A 19237-nucleotide genomic window follows, 5' to 3' on the forward strand; every position below is an offset into this window, starting at 1 on the left:
AATAGTTAAATGGGCCCAACTGGATAGCATGAGAGGATTTCAAATCTTTCAGAAGGTTTTCTTCCTTGAAGTCATTGGGCATTCATTGGTGTAAGAAACAATCTCAGAAAAGGTGGTATGCACTAACTATAAAAACCCAAAACAATGAGAAAAATAAGCACAGCCTATGAAAAACTGGGATGAGCAAACTGAAAATGATGGAAACGTTTCAGACCAAGCACTACTGAATATCTAAGGAAAAAAGGAAAGGATTGAACAGAGATAAACTACCCCAATTCTCATCCTCTTCTTTCAAGTTTATTGCATTAACTTCCAGTAATTTATGTAGTTATCTCCTGTCTTCAAGATCTGCCTCTTCCATTATCGTGACTCTCTTTTACATGCAAGGATACAGACTGATCAAAGTCGTCTCAAATCATTAAGAGCTGCATTCAGTTTTGCTCACAGGAATTATTTTCTAATGATATATGAAATACTCTAACTTAAAGATTCTACGGTTTAAATGAATTTTACCTTCTTGATGTGGAAAGGAAGGATGAAGAGGCAACTTGAGCCATCATTGCATAAAATTACTTTTCATTGTTTACCACTACCTTCACAAAGGAAAATAGCTAAGAACCAATTAATCAGTTATTACAGAATTTAAATAGGCTTTAATAATTCTGGTCACAGTTGTCATCATCACATTAGGACCTGTCAGTGATCCATTCTGCTCAACACACCAAAAAGCCCCCAAACAACAAAACAACTCCAAGTAAGCGTACTTCTTCATGAAATATTCAAATGTTTACTTGGCAAAAGAGTGTAAGACTGCAGAAGCTACCAGTCTAATAGGAGAAGGTTTTCATTCCTCTGAGAGCCTTACAATTTACCCTTCTCCAATACTCCAGTGAGTGCACCCCACAGACATGCATGTTAACAACCACACTATTTCACCTGTGAATCCTGTCAGGTTGACAAGCCTGTAAGTGTTCAGTCATTCCATTTATTTATCAAATGCTTTTCTGCCAAGTTGGTTTATGCTCAGGTTTTCAAGTAATCTGGCCATATCTTGAAGAGTTATCTAGACTGATTTAAGTTTTGCTTTAATATTAGCATTAGAAAGAAAGGCATTCTGAGTTTATCTGTCTTTTCCTCAGGCTAAATAAATGTTTGGCTGGGCACCTCTACCATCATGTTGCAGACAAACAACACTTATTATTCCTTCCACAATTTAATGCAAAGTGGACAATGGGTTCTGCTTCAGCATCTGACTGGCATGTGAAACAACACATCGTTTGGGCTTGTGCCTTTTCAAGAGTAATATGGCTTTTGTCCAAGCATAATTGCTGGTGTTTTGAGTTCAAATGCTCTGTGCTCTACCACACCAACAGACAAAGAGAATCATTCTGTAAAAGAGCAGTTCTTAAAGGCAAGGCTGACCTTCAATCCCTGCACCAACTTACCGAGCCTTGTCCATTCTCAAAGTACATTAAAAATTACTCTGCAAGATCAGGCAACTAATTTTGTAAAGAAATATCACATAAAATACATTACCAGCTTATTCCACTGCTTACACTCTAGGTTTCTCAATCACTTTAAGCTGGCATAAACAAGTACTTCCTCTAAGAGCACCGTTCTGTTCTTCCTTTTCTTTGCCCCTGGTTCCTTACTCCCACTGCTTCCTGCACAGCCACACGAGCAGCACAGCATCGAACCAGACACTGTAACTGATCCAGGCTGAAAACTAAACTGACAAAACCATGTCCAAGCAGCTAAAGAAATCCTTTAAAAAAATCTGACTGGCTGCAGGGATCCATACCATCCTAACAGGGAGGCACAGGAGTGGCTGGAAGTGTCCCTTCGGGCAGCAATACCCAAAGTCAGCGTGAAATTGCAGCTCACAGAGGAAAGGAGCTGTTGGTAGGTCCCTGCTGCTACAAGGTCAGAAAGCAAACTCATCTGCCCAGCTCCAGACACCTGCTGTGCAGAAGGATCCTCAGGCATGCTGGGAGAGCTCTCATGTATTCTCCTCGTCCTTGCCAGATGCAAGGCAGAACACCACTTGCTTGGCCAACAGGCAGCTATTTTCTCCCTGGAAGTTTTGCGGCTCTGTTGCTAATAATTAGCAGCTGTTTATAGTAACCGAACTGGCCACAAGGGATGTTTTTTTGGCCCATGTCAATACTCAAAGTGTTCAGTTGCTGCACTAGGAAGAAAAGCATCTAGAACACATACCTGGAAGTTTTGGCTCAGCTGGATAAATGGGCTCAACTACCCTACTCAGAGGAAGGGCTGTATCCTTCTGTGATCTGATGAAGTTGTTCCATCAGAAAAGTGCAGACAAACCCCATGATTTTCTATGTAGGTGAGTCATAAGGCCTTTGGTTCAGAAGGACAGCAATTATAGGCAGGCAGTTGTTTCAATTCCCATTAAGACTTCTGACAGCTAAATGCAAACATTGAAAGCTTTTTAGCTACTACTTCCTAAAACCAGAACTGTATTAATCCTATCAGAGGGGGAAGACTACACTTGTTCAGGAATAATTTTTTTAAAAATCAACTATGTCATGTATTACTTAATATTCCCATACATGAGCTATGTTACCTCCAGATTCTGAAAGTCAACCTCTCATTTTAAAACAGTCTTACATTACACCGGACTGGCCTGTTGTGAATCACTAAAACCCTGCCAGAGGAAAAAGGTTAAGGCTAACTGGCTGCAATAAAGAACTGCATCTGACATGTCCTAACATCTAGTTCATCATTTAGGTAATCAAAAGCATTGAAACACAACAGCATAAACAGCTTCTTCTACAAGGATATTGTGCCCAAACAACACTATGACTAACACTGACTGCAGGTTAGATTCTTAGCAAGTTCATCTTGAAACCTGAGATCTGAAAAAAAATTTGAAAAAAAAAAAAAAAAGAAAGAGAAACGAGCCACTAGAAACAACACAGTGCTTTTGCATCATGACCTACTTTTAGGCCACACAATTTAGGCCACAGAAGCAAAGTCTGGGCAGGGGTAAGTCATTCTGCAGCAGGTTGTGAATTAAAACAATATGGAGCAATCCACCTCACACAGAGAAACAGCATTATTTGCCCACTTCTTCCAACACAAATTTTTGCCTGCCTTCACACACTGTAAGTCAGTTTATGTCTTTTACAACCACTGCCTTGCTATTTAAGCCAAAACATGTTTCAAATACAAATTCATCTAAGAGAAGCAGATGATGCTGGCAGCTTTTCTACTCTTAATGATGAACATCTGACACCCTCTACTCCCCCAACAAATAAATATCCAAACCATAATCCAAAACATAAAAGGAAGGGTGTGAACAGCTTGATTTTAGAAGGGTTAATGAAGACTTGTTGCACCCTTTCCTTGGTATGTATACAAAATTCCAGAAATTATTAAAGTCTGACATGCACAGGCTTACAAACTCCAGCCCTAACTAAATCTTCCATAGGGGCTCCTGCTTCTTTCTTTCCATAATGCATGGCCTTTACTAGAACCCCCTTGGCTTTCTTGGGACCCTCTTTCCAGCCCCTCACAGATTATTTGGAAAATGACCAAGAGTAAGATTTTGGCTCCTGCTGGAAGATAATGGTGCTGCAGTCACAGATGGTAATCTGGGCATGACAAACCCCTGATGGGAATTTTCCTGCCTGGATGCATGAGGAGGAATAGAAAGCTCAAGAGGTAAGGTGGAGAGGTGAAGGTGTTTGTGACATCAGGGAGAACAGCTTTGCAAGACAGCACTATTTCATCATTTCTTTGTATTTTGAGGGCAAACATAATTTCTCCATTCATTACTGGGGAAAATACATAGGAAATCATGGGGTTTTATGCAATTACTGAAACAATTCCGGGAAGCCATCTTTTTATGAGGGATTCAGAATTTAATGTGAGACAGACTTTATTCACTGGATTGGATATTATACTGCTCCCTAAAGGCACAGCCTGTTACTAATATTAGATCAGATTACATTGTTAAATCACAGCTGCTGCTGTTTTTAGTAGGAAATACTTCATTTTGTTAAGCTGGAGAGGTGGCATTATCTGATTTAACTTGTATTTTGATTTACTGATAGGTAAAAAAGTCATATACTCACATTACCTTCATGTGTATTAATACAGATACATTAAACAAGTAAACAGCTAAAGGGGTACATGCATAAATAGCAGTAGAGAAGCCTTCAGAGCTAATGGAAAACATAACAGCTGGGACCAGAGATGCTGGGAAGAAAACAGGCACTAGAAAGCAGTTTCACAGCACAGCAAAGACACAGGCATGCCTGGTTTGTGAAGGCTGCATCTCCAATTAGCAGGTACTACACCCAAAATTAGGTTAAGGGCAAGACAGCAAGCACTAACAGCTTTCAAAACCAACAACTAACAATCAAGTCACCACAAAAGCACAAAACTCAAAACCTCATGGGGACAGAGATCACTCAGGCCAGTGTGTATATATGCTGTAATGGGCTGACACTGCTGCAAATAATGATTTTCCCTAAGAAAACTCACTGATTTGGTCTGATAGGCACAAACTTCAGTCTGGCCTGAGCTAAAGCCATGTCCAGCTTGGAATGTCCTGTTAAAAGATCCTCAAGTTTTTAAACCGTGTTGACCCAGAATGTTATCCTCCATCAGAATTAAACTGATTTGTTCCCTCTGTCTCTAGGAATTAGAACAACAGAGGAAAACAAAATTAAGGCAATCATCATCAAACATCTTAGTACCTAAGCAAGTGGATTAACTGCACCAGTCCCACCTTCCTGCAGAAGGAAGGGCAATGTCTAACCCAGCAGAGCTGGTGGTGCAAGAATAATCCTATCAGGACATTGTTGCCAGTAGCATTTTGTTTTTGCAAGTTCTTTCACCAAGGCAGTCCTCCCGACTGAAGTGGGGAAAATTGAATACACTAGAGCAACCTTTGCTGATTCTCTAGAATAAGAAATACTTTCTGTAATAGGTCGAGACTAGAGTTTTGCATGAATATGCATCCATAAAAATAGTCAAGCCAGGACTGATTACTTAGTCTGTATCTGCAAAGTTAGATAACTTTTGCAGATGCTGCTGTGAAAAGCACATTATTTTCACATACTGGCATTTAAACTAATCACATTCACTGCCTGAAAATTCACAGGCTGGTTTCTTCAGGCTGCAAATACTTAAGAAACCCAAATACTGCCAGAATACGTATTAGACAATTACAGAAGCTATTCAACAGATCAAGACAAAAAAAGAGCACAGCATAGATCTTCATAAGCCGACTTCCTCCAGCATATCATTAACATCTGCAAAGTCTAATTCATTGGAATTATCTTCAATTACCAGTCCCTAAACGCATTACCATCATTCAATCTCAGAAAACTCTGTTAAAGGAAGCTTTTGAAAACATCCCTAGAATTTTATTCACCCTCTAACAAAGACAGAGAAGTCAGGTTTGGACCAGATTTTACTAACTATGAGGAAATAATTAGTCCCTCAGAGAAAAACCAAAACATCTCAGAAGAGGGTTTCTCACATTTCAGATTCTCCAAAGGGTTTGTAAACAAGTATATATAACTGGTTATATCATCTTGCACTAAGTGTTCTCATTTTGCCTAGTTTGAGTGGACTCACAGATCAAAGGGGTACCTCATCACCACGATTGTTTGGTAATAAACCAGCATTTACAGCCTAACCTGCAGTTTGAGCCCACATGCTGGAAATTGTCTCCTGTCAGCACAAGGGAGAGAGATTCCTTCCCTTCCCCACGAAAGCTTTGCAGAGCTTTCCTCCATCTGAGCCAAAGAAAACACTCTAACATCCCCTGATGAAGTATTAAATGGAACTCATCACTTCAGTACTGAAAGAAAGGAATAAAAGGTGTTTAGAGATAACATTTATTTCTTACTTCCTGGCACCAAAAAAATATCACCTCCTCCTAAATCCTTGCTGCAAAGGGTGTGGTAAAATCGCTGCTTTCCACCCCTCTGTGATGCACGAGGTGGTGCTAACAGAGGAATCTGCAGGTTTTAGGGTGTAGCACCTTTGGTAAACATCTCCAGCGCCTCCCTTTAGCAGCACAAATAATTACAAACAAACGTTGAGAAAGCATACTCCATAAAAAGTATTGCTGGAGCACTTGAGCAGAGATCCCTGCTCCAGTTTTTTAGGCTGTCCCAAATACCAGCGTGACAGACGTGTTTATGTACACTGCCATGAAGTAGAGCTATTTGATTTAGTTTCTCAATTATTTAAACAAACGGTTGAGCTGAGTTAGCAGTGATGCACAGCCTGTATATTTTAAGTAAGGTGTAAGATAAATAAAATTAAGAATCCCTTCTTAACCCCAATAATTATTAAACCTTAGGAAAATCAGAGAATTATTGTTTGGTCAATAATATGGATAAATCAGCACTTAAAAGGGTTGCATCACCACACTGATTTCAGACCTTATTTACAGCATTTAGGATCAATACAGTAAGAACTTCCAACCAGTACTTTTAACAAAGTAGGGAACCCACACCACGTAAGAGTAACACCTTATAGGAGACAGAAATACAGGTAATAAACAGGCAATATTTTGGCCAAGTTACAAACCATCCATTTTAGTGCAAATAATATGCTTTAGACAGCTGGTTTATAAGCAGCCCCATAGAAAGCTGATGGCCACATTTAAGAGCAGCTTGATCAGGACATTTTGATTTTGGACGATGAACAAATGCTATTTTAGAATGTGTTTTGCCAAGCTCTAACCCTGTTAGAACTGGCAGGATAACATATTTACTGACATGTACACTAAAATAATAAGAGGTTACAAGTGCTTGGCAGTTGAACTTGATACATGAAGACCAGCTAGCAGGGCAATGTTTAGAGGACACAAACCTCTTCCATTTGTGACTCTGGGGAACTATTAAATACTTGGCAAAAGCTTGCCAGAATTTGGCGTTTTTACCTAATTTGGGAATAACTGTCAGCTGTTCTCCTCTTGGAGGATGCACAAGCTCCAGCATCCATAGCACTTCAAAAGCACACATCTGGACCACTCTGGGGTGAGACCTGCAGCAATTCTGCACCAGAGAAGTGTTTGAACCCTGCTGTCACATCAGTGCAATCACTACAGAAGTTCTTGCAGGTGAAAATATTTGAAAGCAAACCCATCTCCCAGTCTAGGTTTAGCCCTGTCACAGTCAGACAATTCAATTGTGCTCTGTCAGTCCCATCAGCTTTACCTGTATGCTCCCTGCAAAACACGGCTGCCATCCTCCAGGGGGAACTCAACATATAATCCAAGGGACAAAGCTGCCTGTGAGATGGGGCAGATCTCACCCATGGAACTCTAGGCATCATCATAGCATCCAGATCATGGGTCTTCACCTCTCCAAGTCCCCACAGAGAAAAGTTTCCAAGGCAGAGTGGTTAAGAGGAATCAATGGTTTCAACAGCTGCACAATAACTGCTTCTTACAAGGCAGCTGGGACTACCACAAGCGGGTTATAAAGGCAGTAGAGATGCTAATGTACATTTAAATACCTTGAACACTGGTTGCCCTTGTGAGCTATTATTCCCACCTCCTGCCAAGAAAACCAAAACCAACCCACCCAAAACAACAAGCAAATGCTGTTTGAAAGGCATCTAGTCTCCCAAAAGCATTTTCTGTTGGAGGTTACTATCAGATAACACAGATGGATTACCTAAAACATCCTCAGCGAATTAATCTTTCACATGCTAAAGCAGCTTTTTTTGAATATCCATAAGAACAAAACATTGTTGCAATAGTGTCTACAGGACTAGGCAGGCTTCTTCTAGGAAGGGGAGAGTTTCTCTGCATTAAAAAGGTATTTAAAATCAACAAGTCATAGCCAATGTTAATTTAGCTGTAAGATTCAAAGTGATTGCACTTGAGTCATAATACAGATACAGGGCTGCTGACATAAAGAATAGGGCAGTGAGAGGTTCAGCCTATACAAGCACGATTGATTGTTTAGAAAACAAAGCTAATCGAGTAGTTGTTTCTTTATGCAAGGCTAATTGCATACCAGCTAGAGTGCCTTTCCAGATCATTCTCAGAGGCAGAATGAATTTGTGGTCAGATAATATCACAGATATTTCTCTAAGAAGGCAGAGCTGCTTTAATGCATGCAGGCACTGAAAGCAGCGTATCATATGTGAAGGGCAAAACAATGAAGGAAACACCAGAACTGAAGTGCACAAAGTAGCTTGATACTGAAGTGTAACAGCCGAGCTGGCAGGTTATCCTACTAGACATCTAATATCCTCAGAAAGGGATGGGATCCTCTCTGCAAAGTGCACTCAGAGAACAAGCAATCTCTTTTGCTCATTCTATTACCTTGGATAGATCCTGAAATCTCAAGCCAAGGGGGAAATCCAGAGAAAGAAGTAGTAACCTGAACACCTGACAAGATAAATTTGGCTTTGCGCCTTTATTGTTTAAAGAGACACCAAAACACACGTGCAGTTAGTGTAAGCCATCTTCACAGGAAGGAATATAAAAAGGGACTCCACAGACTGCATAAGTACAAATAACAGCTACAGCTTCAATTCAGGACTGAGCATCTCCTTCAAATTTTAAAAGGCACACCAACTACAGTTTGGAGAGTAACAACTGAAATTTGGTGGGTGCTGATTTGAAGAATAAACAGGAACAGCAATGTCTTGCTCAGATAAATCTTCAGAATTAGTCTAACAGGCAGCTAACATTAAAGGACCTCTCAGCTCAGGGGCTGTAGAGCTATTCAGAGAACAGAGGAAGAACTCTCCAAACTGTGAGGTGATCAGTGAATGCTACCTTCAGTGCTCTAAAGCTACCTGCTTATGCATCACAACAGACTGACACGAGCATTCTCTAAACTTGAGTAATAGCATCTAGCAAGAGTGTGGGCTTCATGAAGACAGTTAAGTTAAATAGCTCTCATTCATCTTCTGCCATCCACACACCTTTATTACAGAGTTTAAAGTTTGTGTTGCATCACTGACTTTTCCTCATCTTGCTCCACTCACACCCAGTCTGGATTTGTCTCTGCTGCTCTGCTCAGATGGCAGAAGAAATACCAGAACAAGAGATTTTAGTCTCTACTCATTTCTGTGGTTTAATCATCTTTATAGTTTGGCAGCAGCTGTTGGGAACAGGCACACCACAAGATAGGGACTCGGCTCAGAACTTTCTGTTCTCTGATCCTAAAAGTATAATGGATGCAGAGTCTTCTCACTGCTCCTCTGGAAAGCTGAGCCTGACCTCACAGTATTCCAGATGTTATATTTCCAGCTGCCTGATCTGTCAACTCCTAATCAACTTGCAACTTATTATTCCAAGATTCTACTTGAAATAATATATTAAATTTCTTCATTTTCAAAACTGTCTTGATGTTTATCTTCCAGGAGATGGCAAGTGCCCACAGCAGCATCCTAAGGAAGGAGTATCACTAATGGCAGAGGTTGGACAAAGGATGATGGGAGCACACAAACACCTGGCTAAAGCTGTTTGGTGCTTCTGACTAGATAAATTTCAAAGGGATGTTTTCTTTCCGACCTGCAGAATAAATCATAGGCTTGCATCCATGGGGAAAATAGGTGAGACCAGGATAGTTGTCATTTCTACAAGGGGATGTGTTAAAGTTACAAAACTGAAGTCAGGTATTTGAATGAATACTGCACATATTACCTAATCTCAACTTTTCAAAGAGTTTTACATCTTCACACTATTTCTTTAAACACCTGCTCTACTTGTAACTGAACACTTTCGCTTATCAGTTTATTCTGGTACAAGATAGTGGCTTGGCTTCCACCCCAGTTCCTATGAAGATAGTTAACACTTACAGATTCCTTTAACATCACAACCAGCTCAATCCTTTTATCACATGTGGAGTTGATAAGGGATATGACATTTATTCCTGAATTATTTTGCTGTCTCACTGTCCGCAAGGCATTTATAAGTAGCAGTTTCTTAAAGTTAACAGACTTGTCATTCAACTTTACCACCTACTTGGCAAAGTCCTTGAAAAGCAGACAAAAAGTTGTTACCTTAATATGGTGATGTGTATTTGAAGTGCTACACCTGCTTGAAGTATACAGCTGTTAAGAGAAGGCAAACCAAAAATATGAAGTGAATGAAGCTTTGAGCAACTGGCAGTTATCCTGGTGACACCACGGTGACATTAACTTTGCCTAGAATTCCTAAAAGCTTTGTGTAAGCACTGGCATATTGGATAGCTTGTTATAGGCCTCTGGTTCACAGAAGAGATTTTAGAATTGATTCTAGACAACTAGAAATGCCTGAATTTGGTCACTCAGGAAGTCTTCTAGGGAAAATTCTACTCTGAAACACTGGAAGGTTTTAATAAATTACCAGTCATGTAGGATTTCACAAGTCTTATTAATAAGCAGTAGGATGTGCCATGCATCCCTGAATGTACTCAGGCTCTGTCAAACTTAGATGAAACCATCACTGAAGTGGGTGGGACACTCAGACTCAGAGGACATTACAACAGCTTCCACAAATTTTGCTGTATAGATTAGCTGACTCCAAAACAATTTTCCCAACAGTGTTGGTCCAGAAGTATTATCAGCCCATGCACTGAGAGCAGGTTTACTGAACAGGGATTTTTCTGTATGGATTCAAAAGCATAGTGTGAAATAAAACCAAAAGTCCTAACGAATATTTATTCAAACACAGCTCCTGCTACTGGTTTAGAGAAGGGTTGCACATTTTTCAGGAAGACCTGTGGATTCCAGCAGAGAAGCACAACACAAGTCAGTACATCCTGTTGAGATATTCTCACTTTTGTTCTAATGTTATCTTAGAGGTGAGGATCACCTCATATGACAAATGATTCCTCATCAAGCACAACATTCAAAGCAATCACCTTAGTGAACAAAGCATGCTGTACATCAGAGTGAGCCAAGCAGAAAAAGCTGGGAGAGGAAATAATCAAAAGGACAGGAGCCAGAAGATGTGACTACAGAGTCTGAAAGGCATGACATTATTTTACATCTCTAAACAAAGTTCTGATAGAGAGTTTTAAATGTAGAAGCTGTTGAAAGAACAACATGATGTGATCTCTCCATCAGAAAGGTAATGACTGGCCCAAGCTGTAACAGAATTAGAGAACATTTGCTAGATGCTGTGAGTAATAGAAGTACTATTATCCATCGTGGGGAGGACAACCAGCAGGTTCACTCCTTTGCCCCACTCATGGATCAGCTTCTCATGGCCCTACAAGCTGAGGTTGCTCCCTGCCATTCTTTTGTCTTCACTTGTGAGCACAAACAAATTCCCAGAGCACACAAAGACACAGACATTTGCATGTGCTGCATGTGTAGGTGTGAGTCTTCAGCAGTAACACAGGAAGCTGAGGAAGAAAACTACCTATTTCTTGTAGCTTGTGAACAAGAAAGTACATCTAGTATTTGACCTACAAGACCTTAAAGTTAATGGAAGTTACTGGTCAGCACAGAGGTATTTGACATTTTACACTTTAGTCACTTGTCAGAGTGAGGAAGCCCTTAGGGTGATAAATTTCATGGTTACTGAACCTTATTTTAATGAAATGCGTGGCTTGCCCTTCTGGGCTGTATTTTATCTTGGCTGCTTTACTGAGAACATTGTGCTTAGTCATTTTACTTCTTCAATTAGAGGACCAGCATATGCAATAAACTAATGTTTTTATCGTTTGAACAATCACCTGCCAGGTTTTTAGGTGGAGTAAGATTTGATTAAAGCAATCAGTAGTTAACCATAACATAGCCTTAACTGTTTTAGGTTTTAAGAGCCTAAATAGATTTGAAATAATTTAATGTTGCTTTGTACAGCAGTCAAGATTTAACAGATAAAGCAGGGTCACCACATCCTTGTTATCTCATTTAAGTGAAATCCATTTATCATCCTGTTGAGTTTTTATTCTTCCAGTAACAAATTTCAAAGTTCAATTGTATTACCTCTATATAAAGATTTCTGCAAAACACATGGGCAGACTTTTGACCCACAAACGTTTCTGGAGAAGTACATATGCTCATATAGTAAAACAGGCATAATTCAAAAGGTCATTTCCATTTTGTTTTAAACCTTTCCTTTTAAGCTAAAAGGTATTTAAGTTTCAATTCCACATTAAAACAGCCATGATGTGACATATTACTATCCTTAACTTGTATTCTGGTTTTCAATCAAGCTGCAGTCAAAGTTAATCGGGATAGAGAGCTACAGGATAAAAATGTCTTAGTTTATCAGAAAAAATAAAACCTGCAGGAAGAGAGTTCACATGGTGCCTATAAAATTCTTTCTACTTATCTGTAGTAATGTGAACAGCAGTGTGTATAACTAAAACAAGTTTTTGCTATGAAAGCTTTTTCACCTTCCTCTGAGGATTTTGCATGCTCTTGCTCACCACTCCCTACATGAAGTCTGGAAAAATACAATAAATGTGCAACTGTATTCTGTATTTTACCTGATGAAAGAATACTTGTCATGTTACAACGAGCATTGACTAGGTTTAAACCTTCACTGGCAAGGAGAGCAAAACTCAGCCTTCAAAACATGGAACTGAAATTAGCATAGACAAATTTCCCAGGTATGAAATGTTAATTACTTCTGAAGAATAGTGTAATCAAAACAGATTCCAGTTTGCTTTAGGACACAGGGGCTAAATCAGCCATCTGTGTAGGATCTTGAGAGGCCTGATCCCAGATTTCTTTGCTGAACAGAAAACAAACTGCTCACATGTATGTGCCTTCTCACATGATTTTTATTATAAACTCCCTACCATGAGGAGCAGGCCTGACAACCATTTGATGAGATTAAACTATTTCAGAAGCACTGGCAGTTCAGTGTTGCAGCCACAGCTGAATCCCACCAGTCTGTGAGCAGTGACACTTGTCTGTCACTTTGGATACATCCTTCCTACATATGCTGGGAGTGAAACCCCCCACCCACCTGATGACAAAAGCTTCCCAGACTTTCAGGCTTTTGCTGCACGACCTACACTTTAATTCTGCACCAAAACTACTTAAGAGTCTTGGGAGTGAAGATCTAACATGAAATTATAAGCCCAGATACAAACAATGTAGGATGTATTCATTGCTCATGTAAGCCTGCTCTGTTTTCATTATTCCCTGCAAGGCTGGAAGGGTCACAGCATTAATACAAGCCTAACCCCTTTCAGATGCAAAAAGGAAGACTTGTGTTAGCTTTAGTCTTAGCTGCTCACATCAAGAAACTTGGAGTTCCAGTTTGTTCTATGAGGCCAACAAATTAATGAAGGAAAATTCTGGGCTCTTGCTTGCTTTATCAGATAGGATAGAGCAGAGAAGTTTCCAGCCTTGGCTTCCTGCTTTCCTCTAATCCAGTCCAATATTTTAAAAATTTCTCTGGTGAAAGCCAAGAATTGGCCAGTGTTCTTGTTATTCTCATTCTCTGAAAAGATATGACTATTACCCAGACAATGAGAAAGGAAGTTATTTAATCCCTACATCAACAGTGAGTAAGAAAATGAAGTATTATAATGGTACGAGCATAACTGCATCAGGTAAGAATTAAAAATTATGCTGGACAGTCACTAATGCAAAAATAAGGAACACATTTTTATTTAATATTTTGTCAAAGACAGGCTTCCACTCATTTTCTAAGTTACAGGGAAATGCAGTATTAATGAACTGAATGCTCCTACTGGAGATAAACCAAATGTTGCTTTCATTTGCACAGTACTTCCACCCTGACCACATTCATTTAGATGCAAAGAGAGTATAGTGCATGGTGAAGGTGTAAAAATACAGAGCTGAAGTATTTAAACACGTCCTTAAAAGAAAATATACCTTTAGTAACTACTACCACCACCTCTTTATTTTAGACTATTTTTTTCACAGAGAAAGCAATTTTACTGTGAATGCTTGAAGCGCAGAACTGCAGCAGCTTTCTTATCCCATCTCCTAGGGCAAGATCTCCAAATCATTTGGACAGCAGCACTTTCTGCATGTAAAGCTGAAATTTATTCCCTACTTAAAGAATTTGTCTTTTGTAAGCTATGGTGTGTGCAGGCGTGTGTGCATACATACATATATATATATATCTCCAGTCAATGCAATAATTGCATATATGGATTTAAAGCTTTCTCTGGCAGTGATGTTTGACCATAGGCCACTTAGCAGCAGTGGCTTTGTCAATGGGTAACCCCTAAAACTTCAAAGGTCAGAAAATGCCATCAGGGACACATCAGTTACTAAGTTCCAAACAGACAGAATGAGGCTTCGATCCACAATCAGGGCAATTTACCAGGTTCATTGAAGGATCCTGCAAGTGAGGTACTCAGCAATACACAGACTCCTCACAGAGCCACCCAGACAGGGCGTCTGCCGACAAAGAGCTTCTTAAAGAGGCTGAAGTGCAGGGAACAGTGTAGCCAGTATTGTACCAGTGATAAATTCAGGCATAAATTACAACCAGTTATTCAGTAACCAGCCTTAACAAAGAACTGGAACTGATGTCTTAGAACGTGTTAATTTAGAACCATAGTTATTGACCAAGAGAAAACTACTAAGTGTAGTTGAGGGAAATACCATGCAGTGTTGGGCTGCTGGAATGAGCTGGAAGTTTGTAGTCTGATGAATGTGTGTTTTGTTATTTGCAGTAATTAAGCACTGGGGTTTTATTAAGTGTATCTCTATCATGAAGAGGTAGGATGATGCAGTGAAATCTGTTCAAGGAGCAGAGTCAAGTTTATACTGTACAATCCTGAGACTCACGAGGTTTTACATTGACAAAGTGATGTTACAGAGATCAAGCCATGGGCTAAGAATACCCTGGGACAAAGTAGTAAGGCTTTATCTTAAGTCATCACACCAAGACTATTACTTGTCCACAAATACATCCTGCTGTTCCTAACCAGTAAAAGACTTACTGACAATATAATACCAAACTCACTAGACACGCAGGCATCTGATGTTAGCACAAAGTTCACTGTATGGGAACCAAATCCTTTTATATACAGCTTAATTGGGGGCTACGACACAATTTAAAGGCTGTGGTAGTATCCAGGTCACATGCATACAAGGAAGATTAGAGATCCCACTAGTGCTATAGGGTCAAAAGGCTTATTTTCAACTGGCACCCTGAATTGTCACGCAAACTATTCCAGACCAATTGTCTGGAAGGGGACACACCTTATCTGATTCAATTCCATTTCTTCAGTAGACTGAAAGATCTGCTATGCAACTGCATAATGAGAGTTTTGAACAGACTGTACCTGGAAGATGACAAACTGGAAAGGTGATTTGAAAACAAAGCAGCAGAAAAAGCTCCAATTGTAAGGCCAGAAATGACTGTAGGAACATGAAGAGAACAGGTTACTTCCCATTCACTTTCTTTTTTCAGTTCATTGAAGGGTATTTCACTTTTAGGGAGGTGGAAGTGCTATGTTAGTAATAATAGGGTACCTGTGCACTGAGAAGTGGAAGCCTTTTCCCTCTACACCAAAGTTAGAAGCAGAACAAGAGCCAAGAAAAAGAACAAGCCTACATCACAAGCTGATTCCCCCAGATACAAATCAGACAGCAAACGGGACACACACTAGAAGTGCTGGTGTTAAAGCAAGCTGTGCATTTGTTTTGGGTTGTTTTTTGAACTCTTGGGAGTTAGCTGGCCAGCCACACTACTCTAAGGAGCAATAGTTCAGACTGTCAAATCACTCCTCTGGGAGTACCCAGAGCCAGACTGCTCACGCCAATGTACTTGCTCAGATATTCCCCTCATAAAATGGGAGTTTTTTTACCCTACATGTATGCCTTCTCTCCCCCCTCCCCCCCCAAAAAACAAAACAAAAACAAAAAAAACCACAAAAACCCATCAAACAAATCAACCCCCTGAAACTCTTGTTAACTAGAAGCAGAGATCCAGCATCAAGACTATTTAAGAGTTGACTCCTATTTCTATTATTTGTACTTCCATGTGATTGATAAGAAAGTTGTAAAACAGTGCTCATGTTAAATGTATTCTGTAAGACTCTTTGGTGTATGTAAGTGATGATAGAAAATTAAGTGGCACAGAAATCTGACTGCTCTGCAGTCATCACTTGCTGGGTTAAGCCACTGGTTTCTGGATGTGGGCCAGAAAGATTGATCATATATTCAAGGGCAGAACGCAGAAGATAAGAGTGACATGCAGTTGTGCTTTTGTAAAAGAACACTGGGTTCGGCCCCCAGTTAGATCATTTATTTATCTAGCACTGAAGGGTGATAATGGCTTGTTTTCAAGTCTCCAAAATAAATGAACTACACTGCATGCAGAAGTAGTCCAGGCCAGCCAGCAGAGGATAGAAAATATGCGGGGTCAGCATAACACTGGTTTCAATTTCAGTTACAAAAACATTAGAGCTCTCGTTTAAAACAAGATGAGGAAACTAGGTCCTCTCTCCACTCTGCTAAGGGAACCAACCTTGCTCTCCCCAGAATATTGACATTATCCACTTCAGAGCTCAGAGAAACAATTCAGGCTAACACCATTCTGCTGCCATTTACACACTAGAATTTTCTCTGTCTTACTCTTAGGACTAAGCTTTATCTCCTACCCCTTTATGCCTTGCTATATGAGCAGCAGCTATTGAGAGACAATTTTAGTCGTTCAAGGAAAATATGTCTCAGACCCCTCCTGGAACACCTCAGACCACCAGATTAGTCAGTCTTCATATAACACTGCAAAAGAGATTGAGTCAAGCCTGAAGTGTCAGGCCAGTCACGTCTCCTAAAGTTTAACAGTCATTCTCCTCCATAAATGGGAGTCCTAGAAATCAAGTCTTCCCCAGCTTTAACAGGATTTTAAGTTTTGTTGGTGGTCCATATTGTGGAGACCAGCTTCCCATCATCTATAGATTGAGATTCATGTTTTAAGCAGGATACATGCCAGCAAGAGCTAAACCAAGGTCAGGAGCAGCTGTTAAGCCAAACCCAATCATTACCCAACAAAAGCCTTGTGTCCTGATGCTTGCCAGAGTCACTTGCCAAGAGCAAGTTTGATGAGGAAACCTGGCTGCTTGTCCCAAGTTGTTACAAAGCCGTATGCCAGCTGCAGTCTAAATGACTGCACAGCACTTGTTGGAAGTACCAGCAAGAAGGGGCTTTAGTTAATAGCCACTCTGTGCCAGTTAGGTCACAGCACAAACCACTCCGTGGCTCAGACACTGCAGTGCTCTGAACCCATCACTGAGATGCCCAAAGTCAGGCTTTTAACTCAAGGCAAATTCAGTCTTGGGCAACTCTATTGGAGGCCTAGATTCAATAGTATGAAATCAGCTCTTTTTTGTTTAGAGTACCTTGTTTCACTTGGAGAAATATTATGCTTCTTTACCACACTAAAGAGTAACCAGTTTATTTAGAGGAGCAATAATTATTCAGTGCTTGGATACAAGAGCCCCTCACAGTCCCAAATGCAGGATATAATATCTGTTTACCAGTGGAAGCTTTGGGTAGTTTCTCTGGGCAGGGCTATGACCCAACTGCAAGATGTGTGGGTAACTGATAAGCTGGTGACCGTAAAAGTCACCTGACAGCAGCAGCTCACTGAAAGCATGCAGTCCTTAGTTCACAACACTCCACAGCTTCACAGTCTCTGCTTCCATGCTTGGCTTCTGGGCTGCCAGGATCTCCTATCTGAAAGGTGACTCTCAGGTTGAAACTTCAGCTGTCAAGCTACACACATGGGTGTCACTCATCCTGACAGTGTTCTGCTTCAACTTTGACAACTGGATTGTTCTCTGGTTTTGCATGGAGCCTTAAACACACAACAGGTAGAAAATTTATTGGATTTGATACAGCCATTACTGGGCAGGTGTAAGGCTCTGCTTAGTTAATGTATTGTTTCACTCATGTCAGTTTAGTGCTGGTGTATTAAGCTAAGCAATGCCCGCTGCACTCTGCAATCCCCAAGTCAATGACTGTTGAATTAAAGTGTTCAGTAAGGCTGAAACTAAGCTGAAGGACCAGGAGCTCCAACAGAATAGGTATCAGATCAGTTAACCCATCTCTAAGGAAAACAACTGCACACAAGGCTGTTCTGTTGGAGTTTTGGTGAATCTTATGCCTATAGTGGGAATAGGTCACAGCCTGGGATCTTGTAAGTATTACAGATATAAAAGTCATGGGAGTGACCCTTGCAAAACTAAAACACAGCACAAACAGTTCCTCGTGTTACTCATTACTCTCCAAGCTGCTAAAGCTTCCTCCTCCGTCACAACAGCCTTGTCACTTCCACAGAGCTCTGCTGGCAGAGCATTTCAATTCCAATAGCTTTGCCTCTGTTCAGCATGATTTACACTATTAAAAGTAGCCCACAGCACTGCAGTCAGTTTGAATGGCAAGTGAAGCTTGTTTTTATGTCAAATATGAAACCAGCACACATGCACTCAACACCTATTGCTCAACACATACTGCTTGATCATTTGATGCAATTATTTTAGGGTGGCTTATGGTGTTAGAGGGCAGAGGAGGTACAGACCACCAGCTAAGCTCAAAAGTAACTGCCAGCTCCAGCTTCTCGTGATGTCAGGGATTTCACTGGTTTTGCCTAACATGCAAGTAGCAGTGCCCACATACTGCCACTGGAACTGGCTCTCTGCTCTAGGAATTGATGCAGGAAGTCCTAAGGTGCTCAACCAAGGATGACAGCAGTGCATCACAGGCAGAGTTTACAGAATAAGCTAGACAAAATCAAATGCTCCTGTGTAAAGGAACTGTTTATACCTTAAATCAGTGTCTGCTGAAAGTCCTGAAGTGTTACACATAGCAGGCACTACCTGCCAGGTCATTCCAGCCATTATCTTTCCACCCAGGAATTCATGACTCCTAAAGCTTCAACACCTTTTCTAAGGTGCTCAGTTGGCAACATATTTTGACTGCAAGAAAGTTTTTCAAACGTTAGATGCAGGTTCACTGGTGAATTACTCTGCAGGTACCATCCAATGTTAATATTCTCTTTGCTTTTATAAATTATCCATTTAAGTTTATACAGGGATAGAGGCAGAGTCCATGCATTCCTGCCTCAGCACACAAGCAGAGCAACATTATATTACCAAGTGTTAACTTTCTAGCTGCCAGAGAATCCAGGACTGGAGTGAGTTTAAAGGTAATTAACCTTGGAGGTCACAGCCCTGTGAGACAGATCCAACTTCAGCCTGCTCTCAGAGAGCCTGTATTTCCACTTGGAGGAATCAAGGCAGTTACTTCAGAAAACTCCTCAAATAGTCTTCACACTTGCTTCAGTGTG

At 40.4% G+C, this 19237-nt stretch overlaps 1 protein-coding gene across 4 annotated transcripts in view; it reads right to left on the reverse strand.

Annotated features, from left to right (window-relative positions):
• SLC45A4 (solute carrier family 45 member 4) overlaps positions 1–19237 on the reverse strand; it is an 84723-nt gene that overhangs the window by 40561 nt on the left and 24925 nt on the right. The window lies entirely within an intron of this gene.

Source organism: Sturnus vulgaris, chromosome 1 (genome assembly GCF_052056855.1).
Source record: "Sturnus vulgaris isolate bStuVul1 chromosome 1, bStuVul1.hap1, whole genome shotgun sequence".
Lineage (NCBI taxonomy): Eukaryota > Metazoa > Chordata > Aves > Passeriformes > Sturnidae > Sturnus > Sturnus vulgaris.